General features: G+C 48.6%; 1 long non-coding RNA gene across 4 annotated transcripts in view; it reads left to right on the top strand.

The window, feature by feature from the left end:
- Positions 1–13,287, top strand: part of LOC137372896 (uncharacterized) — a 13,954-nt gene extending 667 nt beyond the window's left edge. The window contains exons 1-4 of one of the 4 annotated variants that reach the window (XR_010975526.1): positions 119–209; positions 303–363; positions 6,632–6,756; positions 13,069–13,287. This is a non-coding gene — a long non-coding RNA (uncharacterized lncRNA). The other 3 variants (XR_010975527.1, XR_010975524.1, XR_010975525.1) reach the window with 3 other exon arrangements.

The following is a 13,287-nucleotide window of genomic DNA, read 5'->3' as shown; positions in this document are numbered from 1 at the left end:
TTGTGTTTATATTCAATCTCTCAGCCATGTGATATATAAAAAACTTCCGGGTCCCACTCCAACTCCCGAGAGTGCTGAAAGAAATCGTAATACCAGCGAGTTAAAGTCAGCCTGCTTTTCATTTATTTTTGTTATTGCCTGGAATAAGTAACTTGCTTGGTGACTTATTTCGCTGCTAATTGGTTACCATTGCTGTCAAGTTTGTAAAAGTGTGTTTTTTTGTTTTTGCACATAAACTATTTTTTCTCTCACGGAGGGCAGCGATAATGTACAGTGTTTCATGGCAATTTTTCTTTTCAAAGGACCAGGTTTGGACCCTGCTAGTACTACAGTGCAGGCAAAATCCATCTCTGACATCCTATTGTAAGTAGTTATGCTTTGCTCTTAAAAGATGCTTGATGGCTTCCCTAATGGATGGGTTGCATGGATGGGCATCTCCTGGTCTGTTGAACAACACAAACCCAGACTAGAAACCAAAGGTCCTGGACAGAAACATACAACACTCACTGGCTTTAAATATATTACATTATAATTGGCATTTTTTGCATTCTGAGACTTGATGCCTTTGTAACTATCTAACTATATCGCATGACAGCAGTCATACTGGGAGAATGTGCTTGTGCCATAATAATACTGAGTGAAATACTAAACGAAAAGTGCTAGGAGTACTCAGCAGGTCAGCAGCATTTGTGGAGAGAGAAGCACAGTTAACGTCATGTCTGTGACATTTCATCAGAACTGGCAAAGGTTAAAACGAATTAGGTTTTAAGCAAGTGAAGATGGGGGTTGGTGGGGAAGAGAACAAAAGAAAAGGTGTGTGATAGGGCAAAGAAGGAAGAGGAGACAAGGCAGCTGCAGTTTTTTAAAGGAAAATCTTTGCATCAAGTCTGATTAGTCCTGGCACTCAATGGAAATCTCTCAACATAAATAACTTCCAGGTTTAAAACCATCAACCTGTTTGGAAAGTGCTTTTGTTAATCCGAGTTTCAAGCACAATGCCAACCTGTCCTTTTTCATATATATAAATTCCTCCCAAATTAACTTTAACCTTAGTAACACTAGGAGCAGCTGTTACTGGAACCAAAGTCCTCATCATTTGTCCCTCTTACCCCTAATAATTTGCTCCCAAACTATGGGCTGGATTTAGTGTTCCCATCACAGCTTCCAGTGGCAGACCCGGAAGTGGGCACCTTCACCACTCATCACATGTGCGGCCAGCCCACTGCAATCATGCAGCAGGCAGCCAATTATAATCATGGAGATGTGGGGCACATCCAATTAGGCAACGGGGGTAGGATTCGAGGCACCGAATGTGGTGTCAGATGACTCTGGAGCAGGTGCTGGCGCCAGTCTTAAAGCGCTGCCAGCCCTGCTTTCATTGCTGCCTTCGAGTCATTCGCTGTTTAGTGCTGATACTAGTGTCGGAGTGACTCCTGGACCCACCCTAACAAGGACACCACAGTGTGACAGGGGCAAGACATCGGGTGGCCCCAAGGTTTAGTGATGCATACTTTGAGATTCTCCTCCAGGCTGCAAGTGAAAGGAGTCTTTCCCAGCAACGGCGAGAAAAGGTCCTCTCGCCTGACCAAGCAGGCCTGGATGGAGATCACAAAGGAGGTAAGCAGCTGTGAGGTCACGCCCCGAACATGGGTGCAGTGCACAAAGAGAGTTAACAACCTTCTTCGTTCTGCCAAGGTGAGTGTTCCATACCACTCTCCTTTTTGGGGATTGCATGTAACTTTATATTTGCTCAAGGGATGTGGGCATCGCTGGCCAGGCCGGCATTTATTGCCCAGCCCCAATTGCCCTTGAGAAGGTGGTGGTGAGCTCCCTGCTTGAACCGTTGCAGTTCATAGATACATCCACTGTGCTGTAAGGAAGGGAGTTCCAAGATTTTGCCCCAGCAATAGTGAAGGAACCGGCGGTGCTGTTCCAAGTCAGGATGGCGTGTCTGGCTTGGAGGGGAACTTGCAGGTGGTGGTGTTCCCATGCATCTGCTCCTCTTGTCCTTCTAGGTGGTAGAGTTCGTGGGTTTGGAAGGTGCTGTCTAAGGAACCTTGGTGCATCTTATAGATGGTACACACTGCTGCCACTGCGTGTCGGTGGTGCAGGGAGTGCCAATCAAGTGGGTTGCTTTGTCCTGGATGGTGTCGAGCTTCTTGAATGGTGTTGGAGCTGCACCCATCCAGGCAAGTGGAGAGTATTCCATCACACTCCTTACTTGTGCTTTGTAGATGGTGGACAGGCTTTGGGGAATCAGGAGGTGAGTTACTTGCCGCAGGATTCCTAGCCTCTGACCTGCTCTTGTAGCCATGGTATTTATATTGCTACTCCAGTTCAGTTTCTGGTCAATGGTAACCCCCCAGGATGTTGATGGTCGAGGATTCAGTGATTGTAGTGTCATTTATATGTCAAGGGGAGATGGTTAGATTCTCTCTTGTTTGAGATGGTCATTGCCTGGCACTTGTGTGGCACGAATATTACTTGCCACTTATCAGTCCAAGCCTGGATATTGTCCAAGGTCTTGCTGCATTTTAACACGGATTGCTTCAGTATCTGAGGAGTCAAGAATGGTGCTGAACATTGTGAAATCATCAGCGAACATCCCCCTTATGACTGAAGGAAGGTCATTGATGAAGCAGCTGAAGATGTTTGGGTCTAGGGCACTACCCTGAAGAACGCCTGCAGTGATGTCCTGGAGCTGAGATGATTGACCTCCAACAACCACAACCATCTTCCTTTGCACTAGGTAGGACTCCAACCAGCAGAAATTTTTCCCCCTGATCCCCATTGATTCCAGCTTTGCTCTGGCTCCTGGATGCTATACTCAATCAATTTATTTAAATTCATTTATGGGCGGTGGGCATCGCTGACCAGGCCAGCATTTATTACCCATCCCTAATTGTCCTTGAGAAGGTGGTGGTGAACTGCCTTCTTGAACCGCTGCAGCCCATGTGGGGTAGGTACACCCACAGTGCTGTTAGGAAGGGAGTTCCAGGTTTTTGACCCAGTGACAGTGAAGGAACGGCGATATAGTTCCAAGTCAGGATGGTGTGTGACTTGGAGGGGAACTTGCAGGTGGTGGTGTTCCCATGCATTTGCTGCCCATGTCCTTCTAGTTGTTAGAGATTGCGGATTTGGAAGGTGTCTCAGGAGCCTTGGTGCATTGCTGCAGTGCATCTAGTAGATGGTACACACTGCTGCCACTGTGCGTCGGTGGTGGAGGGATTGAATGTTTGTAGATGGGTTGCCAATCAAGTGGGCTGTTTTGTCCTGGATGGTGTTGAGTTTCTTGAGTGTTGTTGGAGCTGCACCCATCCAGGCAAGTGGAGAGTATTCCATCACACTCCTGACTTGTGCCTTGTAGATGGTGGACAGGCTTTTGGGAGTCAGGAGGTGAGTTACTCGCCACAGGATTCCTCACCTCTGACTTGCTCTTGTTGCCACGGTATTTATATGGCTACTCCAGTTCAGTTTCTGGTCAATGGTAGCCACAGGATGTTGATAGTGGGGGATTTAGAGATGGTAATGCCATTGAATGTCATGGGGAGATGGTTAGATTCTCTCTTGTTGGAGATGGTCATTGCCTGGCACTTGTGTGGCGCGAATGTTACTTGCCACTTATCAGCCCAAGCCTGGATATTGTCCAGGTCTTGCTGCATTTCGACATGGACTGCTTCAGTATCTGAGGAGTCACGAATGGTGCTGAACATTGTGCAATCAGCGAACATCCCCATTTCTGACCTTATGATTGAAGGAAGGTCATTGATGAAGCAACTGAAGATGGTTGGGCCTAGGACACTACCCTGAGGAACTCCTGCAGTGATGTCCTGGAGCTCAGATGATTGACCTCCAACAACCACAACCATCTTCCATTGTGCTAGCTATGACTCCAGCCAGCGGAGGGTTTTCCTCCTGATTCCCATTGACAGTTTTGCTAGGGCTCCTTGATGCCATACTCGGTAAAATGCTGCCTTGATGTCAAGGGCAGTCAATCTCACCTCACCTCTTGAGTTCAGCACTTTCGTCCATATTTGAACCAAGGTTGTAATGAGGTCAGGAGCTGAGTGGCCCTGGCGGAACCTAAACTGAGCGTCACTGAGCAGGTTATTGCTAAGCAAGTGCCGCTTGATAGCACTGTCGATACCTTCCATCACTTTACTGATGATTGACGGTAGGCTGATGGGGTGATAATTGGCCGGGTTGGACTTGTCCTGCTTTTTGTGTACAGGACATACCTGGGCAATTTTCCACATTGCAGGGTAGATGCCAGTGTTGTAACTGTACTGGAAGAGCTTGGCTAGGGGTGCGGCAAGTTCTGGAGCACAGGTCTTCAGTACTGTTGCCGGAATATTGTCAGGGCCCATAGCCTTTGCAGTATCCAGTGCTTTCAGTCGTTTCTTGATATCACGCGGAGTGAATTGAATTGGCTGAAGTCTGGCATCTGTGATGCTGGGGACTTCAGGAGGAGGCCGAAATGGATCATCAACTCGGCACGTCTGGCTGAAGATTGTTGCAAATGCTTCAGCCTTATCTTTCGCACTGGTGTGCTCGGCTCCCCCATCATTGAGAATGGGGATATTTGTGGAGCCACCTCCTCCATTTGGTTGTTTAATTGTCCACCACCATTCACGGCTGGATGTGGCAGGACTGCAGAGCTTATATCTGATCCGTTGGTTATGGGATCGCTTAGCTCTGATTCGTTGGTTATGGGATTGCTTAGCTCTGTCTATCACATGCTGCTTACGCCGTTTGGCATGCAGATAGTCCTGTGTTGAAACTTCACCAGGTTGTCACCTCATTTTGAGGTATGCCTGGTACTGCTCCTGGCATGCCCTCCTGCACTCTTCATTGAACCAGGGTTGGTCACCTGGCTTGAAGGTAATGGTAGAGTGGGGGATATGCCAGGCCATGAGGTTACAGATTATGGTTGAATACAATTCTGCTGCTGCTGATGGCCCACAGCGCCTCATGGATGCCCAGTTTTGCATTGCTAGATCTGTTCAAAATCTATCCCATTTAGCACGGTGGTAGTGCCACACAACACGATGGAGGGTATTTTCAATGTGAAGGCAGGACTTTGTTCCACAACGACTGTGCGGTGGTCACTCCTACCAATACTGTCATGGACAGATGCATCTGCGGCAGGCAGATTGGTGAGGACGAAGTCAAGTATGTTTTCCCCTCTTGTTGGTTCCCTCACCACCTGCCGCAGACCCAGTCTAGCAGCTATGTCCTTTAGGACTCGGCCAGCTCGGTCAGTAATGGTGCTACTGAGTCACTCTTGGTGATGGACATTGAAGTCCCCCACCCAGAGTACATTCTGTGCCCTTGCCACCTTCAGTGCTTCCTCTAAGTGGTGTTCAACATGGAGGAGTACTGATTCATCAGCAGAGGGTAAGCGGTAGGTGGTAATCAGCAGGAGGTTTCCTTGCCCATGTTTGACCTGATGCAATGAGACTTCATGGGGTCCGGAGGCAATGTTGAGGGCTCCCAGGGCAACTCCCTTCCGGCTGTCTGTCACTGTGCTGCCACCTCTGGTGGGTCTGTCCTGCTGGTGGGACAGGACATACCCAGGGATGGTGATTGCTGTTTCTGGGACATTGTCTGTAAGGTATGATTCCGTGGGTATGAATATGTCAGGCTGTTGCTTGACTAGACTGTGGGACAGCTTTCCCAACTTTGGCACAAGCCTCCTAATGTTCATCAGGAAGACTTTGCTGGGTCAACAGGGCTGGGTTTGCCGTTGGCGTTTCTGGTGCCTAGGTTGATGCCGGGTGATTCATCCAGTTTCATTCCTTATTGACTTTGTAGCGGTTTGATACAACTGAGTGGCTTGCTGGGCTATTTCAGAGGGCATTTAAGAGTCAACCACATTGCTGTGGTTTAGGAGTCACATGTAGGCCAGACCAGGTAAGGTCAGCAGATTTCCTTCCCTAAAGGACATTACTGAACCAGGTGGGTTTTTACGGCAATCAACAATGGTTTCACGGCCAGCATTAGACTAACTTTTAATTCCAGATTTATTAATTGAATTCACATTCCACCTTCTGCCATGCTGGGAATTCAAACCCATGTCCCCAGAGCAATACCCTGGTGATTACCCGAGAAGCAGCACGACGTGGGATGGGAGGCACCATAAAGGCGCTAGTAAAAGGGTTAGGCATCACCACATCCTGCCAGATGCATGGCTGCATCTTGACCATAGGCCACTAACTTTCGAATCTCACCCCCATCACCTACCCTGAGAGCAGATGTGGGGATGAGCCATAAAGGAAACATCAGCAGGGGACAACGGGCTACCACTAGCAGAACTGTCCTGAAGCTGTTCCTGTGATACGACTATCTCCCTCTTTCCACTTTCCGGACAAGCGGGCCCATAACAACAGGGAAACCTCATGGACTGGCGGAGGAATTGCTGACATACGGCTTTTCTCAGCAGCTGAGAATGAAGCAATGGATTTGGCTGGGAGGACGCTCAATCGCAGATGGTGAGGTGAGCCTCTGCGGAAGGGAGTTAGGATTGTCTTCCATCGACATGCAGCACACTTCAGGAGATCCACATAATGCATAACTATCATGATGAGATTGGCACAGCCTAACCCACTTATGTTTGTGTTCCCTCATGCAGGTTGGCGGCCGCAGGAGACTCAATTTAAAGGGGAACAGCAGTCAACCTCAGAGGACGAGCAGTCAGAGGATGCACCATCACATGACTCTCCTGCACTTTCCACCAGCTCAGATACTTTCATCTCGGTAAGTTTCTGCTCAACTGTAAAATCAGGGTCACAAGCTGGTGACATGTGCCCGAGCAGCTGAGACTGAGACAGCCGAGGCCTCTGATAGTCAGGGGATTGTGGGTGGTCAGGCCCATAGTGAGCCCCAGGCTGATGACAAGCCTCTGGTTTCAACAGCACAGGGTATGCTGGAATTGCAGAGAGAGACAAGGGAACATCCGGTGGAGATGCCGGAGGCCGTGCGCAGCCATGAGTGAACGATGGAGGAGTCTATCCATACCATGAGTGTTGCCATGTCTCAGGCATATGAGTGCATGGCTTTCTCCGATCAAGAGCAAATCCCACAGATGCGCGCAGACCTTCTCACCATCACCTTGGCCATGAGCTCAACACAGGAGTGGCAAGGCAAGAGAAGGATGAGATGCCTGGAGTCTTCTCCAGCTCCTCGTCATTCCCTGGTGAGCTGGGAGGTTCAAGTGAGCCTTGAAAGGGACGAGGAAAGGCTGATAAAGAACAAAGAACAGTACAGCACAAGATCAGGCATTCGGCCCTCCAAGCCTGCGTCGATCATGATGCCTCTCTAAATTAAAACCTTCTGCACTTCCAGGGTCCGTATCCCTCTATTCCCATCCTATTCATGTATTTGTCAAGATGCCTCCTAAACGTCGCTATTGTACCTGCTTCCACCACCTCCCCGGCAGCAAGTTCCAGGCACTCACCACCCTCTGTGTAAAGAACTTGCCTCGCACATCCCCTCTAAACTTTGCCCCTCGCACCTTAAACCTATGTCCCCTAGTAACTGACTCTTCCACCCTGGGAAAAAGCTTCTGACTATCCACTCTGTCCATGCCACTCATAACTTTGTAAACCTCTATCAGGTCGCCCCTCCACCTCCGTCGTTCCAGTGAAAACAATCCAAGTTTATCCAACCTCTCCTCATAGCTAATACCCTCCAGACCAGGCAACATCCTGGTAAACCTCTTCTATACCCTCTGCAAAGCCTCCACATCCTTCTAGTAGTGTGGCGACCAGAATTGCACTCAATATTCCAAATGTGGCCTAACTAAGGTTCTGTACAGCTGCAGCATGACTTGCCAATTTTTATACTCAATGCCCCGACTGATGAAGGCAAGCATGCCGTATTATATCTTGACTGCCTTATCCACCTGCGTTGCCACTTTCAGTGATCTGTGGACCTGTACGCCCAGATCTCTCTGCCTGCCAATGCTCCTAAGAGTTCTGCCATTTACTGTATACTTCCCACCTGCATTAGACCTTCCAAAATGCATTACTTCACATTTGTCCGGATTAAACTCCATCTGCCACTTCTCCGCCCATGTCTCCATCCGATCTATATCCTGCTGTATCCTCTGACAATCCTCATCACTATCCGCAACTCCATCAACCTTTGTGTCATCCGCAAACTTACTAATCAGACCAGCAACATTTTCCTCCAAATCATTTATACATACTACAAACAGCAAAGGTCCCAGCACTGATTCCTGCGGAACACCACTCGTCACAGCCTTCCATTCAGAAAAGCACCCTTCCCCTGCTACCCTCTGTCTTCGAAGACCGAGCCAGTTCTGTATCCATCTTGCCAGCTCACCTCTGATCCCATGTGACTTCATCTTTTGTACCAGTCTGCCATGAGGGACCTTGTCAAAGGCTTTACTGAAGTCCATGTAGACAGCATCCACTGCCCTTCCTTCATCAATCATCTTCGTCACTTCATCAAAAAACTCATCAAGTTAGTGAGACACGAACTAGCCTTCACAAAACAATGCTGCCTCTCGCTAATAAGTCCATTTGTTTCCAAATGGGAGTAAATCCTGTCCCGAAGGATCCTCTCCAATAATTTCCCTGCCACTGACGTTAGGCTCACTGGCCTGTAATTTCCTGGATTATCCTTGCTACCCTTCTTAAACAAAGGAACAACATTGGCTATTCTCCAGTCCTCTGGGACCTCACCTCACTTGCCTCCCTCAGTATTCTGGGGTAGATCCCATCAGCCCTGGGGACTTATCTACCTTAATGTTTTTCAAGATGCCCAACACCTCCCTTTTTGATATCGACATGACCCAGACTATCTACACTCCCTTCCCTCGACTCATCATCCACCAAGTCCTTCTCTTTGGTGAATACTGATGCAAAGTACTCATTTCGTACCTTGCCCATTTCCTCTGGCTCCACACATAGATTCCCTCCTCTAGCCTTGAGTGGGCCAACCCTTTCCCTGGTTACCCTCTTGCTCTTTGTATACGTATAAAAAGCCTTGGGATTCTCCTTAATCCTGTTTGCCAATGACGTTTCATGACCCCTTTTAGCCCTCCTGACTCCTTGCTTAAGTTCCTTCCTACTATCTTTATATTCCTCAAGGGCTTCATCTGTTCCCAGCCTTCTAGCATTTATGAATGCTTCCTTTTTCTTTTTGACTAGGCTCACAATATCCCTCGTTATGCAAGGTTCCCGAAACTTTCCAAACTTATCCTTCTTCCTCACAGGAACATGCCGGTCCTGGATTCTAATCAACTGACGTTTGAAAGACTCCCACATGTCAGATATTGATTTACCCTCAAACAGCCACCCCCAATCTAAATTCTTCAGTTCCTGCCTAATATTGTTATAATTAGCCTTCCCCAATTTAGCGCCTTCACCAGAGGACTACTCTTATCCTTATCCACAAGTACCTTAAAACTTACGGAATTATGTTCACTGTTCCCAAAATGCTCCCCTACTGAAATTTCGACCACCTGGCCGGGCTCATTCCCCAATACCAGGTCCAGTACGGCCCCTTCCCTAGTTGGACTATCTCCATATTGTTTCAAGAAGCCCTCCTGGATGCTCCTTACAAATTCTGCCCCATCCAAGCCCCTAGCACTAAGTGAGTCCCAGTCAATATAGGGGAAGTTGAAATCACCCACCACAACAACCCTGTTACCTTTACATTTTTCCAAAATCAGTCTACATATCTGCTCCTCTACCTCCTGCTTACCTCCATAGCCGGGGTCTCTCCTCAGGGCGCTCTGAATGTGGACAGTGGCACCTCAGCCCCTCTACCTGTGTGCCCAGCTCCAGTAGCTGCGAAGCCTGAGCAAAGTCCCGCACCAGTGCAGGAAACCCTCAGGCAGCCGGTGCCTTGCAGGTCTCAGACAGGCAGAGGATGGCTGCCGAAGTCATCACAGGCCAAGCGGCCTGATCAGCAGCCTGCCTCCATCCCAGCTTTTAGCGCTGGGGTCGCATCTCATAGAAGCACTCAAAAATGTATAAAGAAAAGCACATGGAGACACTTGGGGTTTCACAGGTGTTTGACGTTTGCCATTTATTCTGTGTTTTAAAGTCTTTTCGTTCTTGAAGTTAACATTCATTGTGAAAAATGCCTTAATTGTGACTTCACCCTTCTCCCTTATTGGGCTGCCATTGTAGGCACAGCCCTCCTTTGGTTAGTGTCTCACATGGGCCAGAGCATGTGGTAAAGCTGGGCGCTAGGCACGGAACCCAAATAAGGAGATGGAATGCTTTTAGTAAGTCTTTATTGCTTTCACTCTGAGAGACCATGATTGGTGGCCGGAAGCAGCTAATTATGAGGTTGTCTCTTGCCTCCCTGGCCTGCCGCTTAATGTGCCTGGCCTCCAGGTGCAAGGGTTTCAAGTGCTGCCTCCTCATTAGCCTCCTCTACATCCTCCCCGTTGGTTGAGGACTGGCTATCAATCATGTCTTCTTCATGCAAGGCCTCTCCCCTCTGCAGGGCTAGATTGTGCCGAGCGCAGCAGACCACTATGATGCGTGAGACCCTCACTGGGACATACAGCAGAGCTCCACCAGATCGATTGAGGCACCAGAATCTCATCCTCAGCAGCCCGATGGCCTGCTTGATGGTTTCTCAAGTGGAGCCATGGCAACTGTTGTACCTCTCCTCTGCTTCAATGCAAGAGTTCCTCACAGGCACCAGTAGCCATGTCTTCAATGGGTCACCCTTGTCCCCAAGAACCATCCCTGAAGGTGAACCGGCGGGCGGGGGGGATCTGAAAAGCTGTGGCACCTGGGACTGTTGAAGTATGTAGACGTCGTGGCTGCTTCCTGGGAAGCAGGCACACACCTGCAGGAAATTCTTTCGGTGGTCGCAGACCAACTGAATGCTGATGAAATTGAAGCCCTTCCTGTTGATGAAGATGGCTGGCTGCTCCATGGGAGCCTTGATGGCCACATACGTGCAATCTATCACACCTTGCACCTGGGGAAATCCAGCAATGGCCTCGAATCCGATGGTCCCCTCAGCCTTAGTCCGGGTCAGTCCGGTAGCGCACATAGTCACCGGCCCTCTTGAACAGGGCATACGTCACCTCTGATGCAACAGTGTGCTGCTGCCTGGGAGACCACACACATGTCCCCAGTGGATCCCTGGAAAGATCCAGATGTGTAAAAGTTAATTGCCACGGTGATCTTCAGGGCCACTGGCATAAGGTGATCATCGAATTCCATAGGTCACAACTAGTCCTGCAGCATGGCGCAGAAATCAGTGATGGCCTCCCTGGAGAGCTGCAGACCTCACTGACAGTGCCGCTCAGACATTTGGAGGCAGCTGAGGTGAGTCTGGTACACACTCTGGCACTGATGGGCCCCTGTTGGAATGGCCAGTTGCTGTTGCTCTCATCGTGGAGCTTCACGGGCAGGTGCAGCTGCCTCCTGGCCCTCCCTCCTTCTGAGGCACTGCATTGTGCCACGGGGTTCCACAAAGACAAGGTGTATGAGACCCATGCCAGGTGAACAGTAGGCAGCCAGAGCATTATCCTGGCAGAGACAAAGTTGCTTTCGCTTCTTTGCCTTTGCTACTCCTCTTGGAATACGCGCTGATGGCCCTCAGTGCCCATCCTTGTTGTTAGCCAACCTTCTCACCGAATAGTATGGCCACCTGACGCTCTCATCCAGCAGTATGCCACCCGTGCTGAACACCCGAGACCAAGCCCACCTGTGCAGAGTTCACAGCACTGCAGGCCGACAATGGCCTCCGCTCCCTCCTCTTCCCCTATCCAGTGCTCGTCATTGCTTCCTATCCGTTGTGTGGGGGCGGCAACGCCACCTTGGTACTTTCCCATTGCTGACTAAATCTGAAACTGACAGCACAATGTCGGATTTCCGGGCGGACATGTCCGACGCTATTCTCCAGCTCCCCAAACCTCCATTCACGTTTCAAAAGGGCTCATTAGATTGCTTTCCCCTCTACCAAGCATCAGCTCAGTGACACCCACCCACAAGGGATTAGTTAGTGTTAGATGGGGAAGGTCACTTGGTGCGGTACAGAGCATTACTGGTGAGGAGGAGGATGCCAAATTTGTTGATGAGGAGGGACAGAAGATTCCTTTCCTTGGCTGAGGAGCCACAAGACAGGGATCTCAGAGGTTCTGTGTGTAAAAGAAGGATGCTCACATCTAATTCATGTCAAGTATGTATCCATCAGATAATTGCTCAAAAGGAGGAGTTCATCCCTGCATCTGTGGTACCAGGATGTATCACTGCATGGGTCTGCAGTTGAGTCAGGAGTATGTGGCAGCATCATTATGAGCTACAGCAGAGGAGCCATAACCAGAGGCTCTATGGGCAAGCATTGGTGCAGGCATGGCAACCACTACTCCTGCTATTAAACTTTTGGGCACCAGATGCGAAAGGGTAATCTATTCGTCTCCCATCTATTGGGCTAGAATCCAGACAACTCTTTCTGAGGGCTTCAGAGATCTGATTGATACCAATGCATGGCAATATACTACTTCAAAATACATTAAAAGTTCCTATGTCAGATTCTGCCAATGGGGACAAAAAGGTGTAAAAGTGTCATCTACCTGCAGTTCTAACTATACCTATAGGTGGCAGTGCCACAATAACATTAGCTAGAAACGCCTGATTTTACTGTAAACAAACTTTTGTGAAACATTCTGCACTTCAAGGAAGTGGTCGCCTGGTGGATCTGCAGTGGTCCCTTATTTCTAGCAGTATATGTACAGCAGACCAAACAAAACTCCTCAGTGGAACATCCTGCAAAGATAAATGAGTTCCAACCCTGATGCATTAAGTACCAAATCAAAGCAAAAAATTTTTTCTAAATTCTCTTGTTTAAAAGTTTCCCTCGCTGTTATAACCCCAATATTTTCATCAGTCACTATTTACTTATTACTTCCCTTGTAGGGATCTTGCAGTCAGGAAGTTGTAAGATATCAAACAGCATCAACTGTTGATTCTGCTCTCTCTGCAGGTAGAGAGCTTTTCTCCCGACTTTCCCATCACGCTCAAATTACTATTGTGGGAAACAAAAATCTTGCTTCTCCTTCTCCCACAGAGAGTTTTTCAGAGCTCTGACGCTTGATTCATTTGGATAAATGTCGATCCCTATTGCAGGAAAGATGTAGCTCACATGCAACGCTTCCCCAGCGGTAGGATTCCAGGGAGAAAGAGATTGGGTCAGAAGAAGTGAAGTGTTTAATTCTTTAAATTTTTAGTTACAATTATGTTCTAAGTGTATAATGTACCTGTATAATATCAATATTATAGTAATAAA

Source organism: Heterodontus francisci, chromosome 8, assembly GCF_036365525.1.
Source record: "Heterodontus francisci isolate sHetFra1 chromosome 8, sHetFra1.hap1, whole genome shotgun sequence".
NCBI classification, from domain to species: domain Eukaryota; kingdom Metazoa; phylum Chordata; class Chondrichthyes; order Heterodontiformes; family Heterodontidae; genus Heterodontus; species Heterodontus francisci.
This window is presented reverse-complemented; position numbering and strand designations above follow the sequence as displayed.